Consider the following 5,781-nt stretch of genomic DNA (forward strand, 5'->3'; position numbering starts at 1 on the left):
CGGCGAGCGGGGGCCACTCTTCATCGCGGTGCGCGGGCCTCTCACTGTCGCGGCCTCTCTTGTTGCGGAGCACAGGCTCCAGACGCGCAGGCTCAGTAGTTGTGGCTCACGGGTCTAGTCGCTCCGCGGCATGTGGGATCTTCCCAGACCAGGGCTCGAACCTGTGTTCCCTGCATTGGCAGGCAGACTCTCAACCACTGCGCCACCAGGGAAGCCCCTCATCTTTTTCTGAAACAGATAAATTTCTGTTTGTGACATTACCTATCTTAGGAATATTTGTTTACGGCATGTGGAGAATGAGAATTGGTTAGCCAGCAAACCAAAAAGGGCAGATGATGTAAACCTAGTAGGGCAGAAGTAAATGTGGCTGAGAGCTAAAAAGTTCAAAACTCCTCACCTTCTGAGCACCAGTGCATTTCCTGAAAGGCGATCAAAAATGCACCACCTGTACTGGTTTGAGAGTAGTAATCCCCACATTCCAGCTGAATGTTAAGTACATACAAATTTCTAAAGCCTCTCATAATGTTATTTTGACATTTCCTTTTCAAAATACAATACTTACGTGATTTCATTTTGACCTGTATAGTGACTTTCTGATCCATAAGGATGTCACAGAATAACATACTGCTGAAATCATCAAATTACTGAGTATGTGCCTCAGACTACGTCCAGCCAAACTAAAGTTGAGCATTTCATGGGAAAAAACCTTGCTCAATGACCTAGATATTTCCCATCTTAAAATTCTTAAAGATAGTATTTCAAGTCAAATTTTATTTCCCCGCACAATCCATGATTGTGCCATGATTTCCTATTTCACTTTGCCGGTATTCACACAACATTAGGTGTAACATTTTACAGGAATCCACCACAACCAGTTAAGCCTGACTGGCTCTATAGACAGTGACTTTACTTTCTGAACCAGAAATATTATAGGACACATGGGCTGCCAGCAGGGCAGAGCACTTTGTATCCAACCTGTATCCTTGAAACAGTCTCTCCTCCAACAAATGAGTCCTCAAAACTGCCACTGGGATTATCTTCATAAAATTGAAATCTGATCAAGCCACTCCGATGCTTTAACCCCTTTGAAATCTCTTCTTTTCCTATAGGATAAAATCTAAACTTTTTGGGTGGGCAACAAAATTCCAAATAGCCTGCCTCAAGACATCTCTTTCACCATTGCAGTTTCCATCCAGCCATTCTGAACTTCTCACCATGTCTTAACACAGCCTTTCCTAAATTCCATATCTTTGCACCTATATCCTCTCTCTGGAAATACTCTTCCCCACCACACACACACACACACACACACACACACACACACACACACACACACCACACGAGCGCATAAGCACATGTACTTATCCTTCAAGACAACTTCTTTCCCACGTTCTCCCACGCAGTTAGCTGTTTCTAAACAACTTATCTGTGCCTCTATCAAAGCATTCACCACATTTTATATCAATTTATCTATTTATACATTTAGGTCCTCTCCTAAGCTGGAGTTCACTATCGTTTTAGATAAACTATATTAAGGAATAGCTCTAAATTATAACTGCTGGATTCTGGAGTCTGCTTTCTCCCCACTGTCATTAGGTAGGTTCTATCATGATCAAGACAACCACTTGGGGGAGATGTTGTAAAGATGTTACCAGCATAGGGTGGGTGAGGGGACAGACCAGTGACCTTTAATAACTCTAGTAACGTTAATATCTGCAATAATTCTTCCAAACCTAAGATGATGAGTGCAACAACAGAAACAACCAGCATCAAAACAGCCTAGTTGTTTAATCAATAACCAGCAGTCGTAAAACCAGGGCTTCCATCGAGTTCCACAGTGTGGGAAGGTAGCATACTTAACAGATGTTCATTAGGTTGAAACTTCACATTAGATACTGCTTGGATTTAATAGCTGTGAATTTTCTATCTCTAGAAAGCTAATTAAAAGACTATCACTCCCCTTTTTGTTGGTTACTAAAGAAGTTTAGGAAGTATACCTACTGGAGAAGTATGAGACGTTAGAGAGGATTAATTTAGATAGGTGCTAATTCCAAAGAAGAGGAACAATAATAACAAAAAGCCTTTCTTTCCTGACACAGAAGTTCTCTTTGAATACAAATATAAACTCTAGGCAAAATGCTTTGGCCCAAATAATTAGACTCCTGCTGACAATCAGAGTCAGCGGCGGACTGACGTCATGCCAAAGGACACGCAGTTTGAGCCTTTAACGTAGAGTTCTAGGGCTAATTAGAAAAATTACACCATGCCACGTCCAGTTCTGGAGTCTGTATTTCAGCTGCAGAAGGTGATAACAGTAATGTATGGTGTCACATCTTCAGTCTCGATCTAAGACAAAGAACAAAATACTTTTAAAAGAATTCCTGAAGAACAGAAGGGGATTCAGCCTTACTTGCCTCTTCACAAACACCTAATAAAAGAGAGAGAAAACAGGGTTACCTTCAACAAGCAAATCTTTCTCAGTCTCAATTTTCATCCACCTGATTTGCAAGTTATTTTTTCCTCTCTCCTCCTGGAAGTAAAACAATAAAAACCTAAGCCTCTTCTAGCCAGTTTCCAGTATAATGCAATACAGTGCCAGCTTTTGTTCCCAGAGCCTAAGACAGGCTGGGGAACCCCACATGTGCTCTCCAATGTCCCTGGATGGCTGGAACTTAGAAAAGGTGCCTTCAGTTGACATAAGCTGTTTCAGCCTTGTCCAGAGTCTGAAGCCAGTTCTGTCCTGGGTGTCCCTCCTCAGACACTGGGGATACTGATTCTATTTGGTTCTAAGCCCCAGTTTCCTACTAACTGCAACCACTTGAACTAGAATCCTGTCCTGCCTCTCCCACCTCAGGAGGCTCCACACCACTGCAAGGATGCTAACACAGTTTTTCCAGAAGCAATCATCTAAACCAAACCTAGGGGCTTCCCTGGTGGTGCAGTGGTTGAGAATCTGCCTGCTAATGCAGGGGACACGGGTTCGAGCCCTGGTCTGGGAAGATCCCACGTGCCGCGGAGCAACTAGGCCCGTTAGCGGCGATTACTGAGCCTGCGCGTCTGGAGCCTGTGCTCCACAACAAGAGAGGCCGCGATAGTGAGAGGCCCGCGCACCGCGTTGAAGAGAGGCCCCCACTTGCTGCAACTAGAGAAAGCCCTCACACAGAAACGAAGACCCAACACAGCCAAAAATAAATAAATAAATAAAAATTTAAACCAAACCTAGGTCATCAAAAAGCCATAGCCAAGAGGTAATCAGGAAAAAGAAGTTTCTAGGAGAAGAGAGGTCTCAGAAAGCACTGATCACAGACAGCATCTGATGAAACATTTCCATCATCTCAGACAGTCAAAATTATCAAAATAACAGAGCCAGGCGGCTCTGGGAGCTCCGCCTCCGCCAGCAGGACGCAGCACGCTGCCCGGACCGGCGTTCAGCGGGCCCAGGCCTGCTGGAGGAGTGGGGGGCTGCCGCCTTCCGCCCCAAGAGCCCCGCGGGTCCTGTGGCACAGTACCAGAGGCCCGGCAGGTCACCAGGGAGCCGGATGCCCTTGGCTGGCTTGCAGGTGGGACCCCCTGCCGGTTCCCCATTTGGCGCAGCTGCTCCACTTCGACCTGGCATGCCACCCACCATGATGGACCCATTCCGAAAACTCCTGCTTGTGCCCCAGGCCCAGCCCCCGATGCCTGCCCAGCGCCGGGGGTTAAAGAGGAGGAAGGTGGCAGATAAAGTTCTACCTCAGCGAATTCGGGAGCTTGTCCCAGAGCCTCAGGCGTACATGGATCTCTTGGCTTTTGAGTGGAAGCTGGACCAAACCATTGCTCGAAAGCAGATGGAGATCCAGGAGGCCATCAAAGAGCCTCTGACGCAAAAACGAAAGCTGCGGATCTGTATTTCTAATATGTTCGGTCCCAGCAAGGCAGACGGTGATACTGCAGGAACCGCAGGGCCCCCCGGGGGAAACCCCACAGGGGACAAGGTGGCTTCCTGGGAACTCCGAGTAGAGGGAAAACTGCTGGATGATCCTAGGAAACAGAAGAGGCAGTTTTCTTCATCCTTTAAGAGCCTCGTCATTGAGCTGGACAAGGAACTGTACGGGCCTGACGACCACCTGGTGGAGTGGCACCGGATGCCCACCACCCAGGAGACAGGTGGCTTCCAGGTGAAACGGCCTGGAGACCTCAACGTCAAGTGCACCCTCCTGCTCATGCTGGATCATCAGCCTCCCCAGTACAAGTTGGACCCCCGACTGCGGAGGCTGCTGGGGGTGCACACACAGACGAGGGCTGCCATCATGCAGGCCCTGTGGCTCTACATCAAACACAGCCAGCTGCAGGACAGCCACGAGCGGGAGTACGTCAACTGCAGCCGGTACTTCCGCCAGATCTTCAGTTGTGGCCGACTCCGTTTCTCTGAGATTGCCATGAAGCGAGCCAGGTTGCTGCAGCATCCAGACCCCATTGTTGTCAACCATGTAATTAGCGTGGACCCTAACGACCAGAAGAAGACAGCCTGTTATGACCTTGATATGGAGGTGGATGACCCACTCAAGGCCCAGAGGAGCAATTTTCTGGCCTCTACCACCAATCAGCAGGAGATTGCCTCCCTTGATGTCAAAATCCATGAGACCACTGAGTCCATCAACCAGCTGAAGACTCAGAGGGATCTCATGCTCAGTTTTAGCACTGACCCCCAGGACTTCATCCAGGAATGGCTCCGTTCCCAGCGCCGGGACCTCAAGATTATCACTGATGTGATTGGGAATCCTGAGGAGGAGAGACAAGCTGCTTTCTTTCTACCACAAGCCCTGGGCCCAGGAACCAGTGGGGAGGCACATCATTGCCAAGGTGCAGCAGCAAAGGCAGGAATGGGAACAGGTGCTGGGAATCCGCCTGACCTAACTGCTCAGGGATCCCCTCCTTTCTTCCCAGCCCTGGAGTCAGCCCCTCCTCAGCCTGGAAGGGGACCACCCTCTGGGGCACAGACATGTAGGATGAGGGGGTGAGGGGTGTCTCCTGTCACCCTCTGCTCCCCAGCTTTAGTTTCATAAGTGTAGTGATAGGATTCCTTATTGCTTGGTCCCCAAAGCCTTACTACTTACACGTTGGCTTTAATTGGATTCACAGCAGAGGCCTCCTCTGCCCCCTGCAGGCAGGCCCAAGTAGGACCTGGAGGTTGTGCTTTGACCTCATAATGGAGACCTTTCAGAACCAAAGGCCCCTGGCTTTGCTTGTTTACTGACCCCCTTGGGGCGAGTGTCAGCGCTGGCTCTGGGGAGCTGGGTGAGGAAGAGGGCCACAGCTCACACTCGTCCTAGCCTTTCCAAACCAAAGTTCTTTGCCATTCCTACCAGCCCAGCCTTGCTGCTGTTTTTTTTTTCCTTTCCTTTGGGTATTTGCAGTATTCATGGAGCAGGTTTTTCTATGAGGGAGCCACTTTTTTTGTACAGGGGTAAGCTTGGGTTTTTCAGGGAGCCTTACTTGATGTCTCCTTCCTTATTTTCTTTTCTCAATCTATGCAAGCGGCTCTGGCCGCCATCATCTCCTGAGAGGCCAGAGGGCTGCCACCCAAGCTCTTGGGCCCAGGGGTAATGCCTCCTAGAGGAAGGGCACACTAGTTCTCTGTTGTGGCCTGAGGCATGGGTGTGTGTGGGCAGGGGGAGGTGCGGGGGAGGTGCAGGGGAGAGGTGGGGGGGACTATCGTTGCCCTTCGGAGCTTGGTAAGGAGGGTGGACCTAGGGCTTGGCAAGTGCCACTTCTGGCAGGTTTGGAAATTTCCAAATAAAT

The 5,781-nt window shown here is 49.1% G+C and overlaps 1 pseudogene across 1 annotated transcript; it reads left to right on the plus strand.

Annotated features, from left to right (window-relative positions):
- The first annotated feature begins 3,326 nt into the window (after positions 1 to 3,326).
- LOC309619701 (SWI/SNF-related matrix-associated actin-dependent regulator of chromatin subfamily D member 2 pseudogene) lies at positions 3,327 to 4,996 on the plus strand (annotated as a pseudogene). Its single transcript has one exon. The product of its transcript is annotated as an SWI/SNF-related matrix-associated actin-dependent regulator of chromatin subfamily D member 2 pseudogene (transcript).
- The last annotated feature ends 785 nt before the right edge of the window (positions 4,997 to 5,781 follow it).

Source organism: Balaenoptera borealis (genome assembly GCF_965194805.1).
Source record: "Balaenoptera borealis genome assembly, chromosome: 1".
Classification (NCBI taxonomy): domain Eukaryota; kingdom Metazoa; phylum Chordata; class Mammalia; order Artiodactyla; family Balaenopteridae; genus Balaenoptera; species Balaenoptera borealis.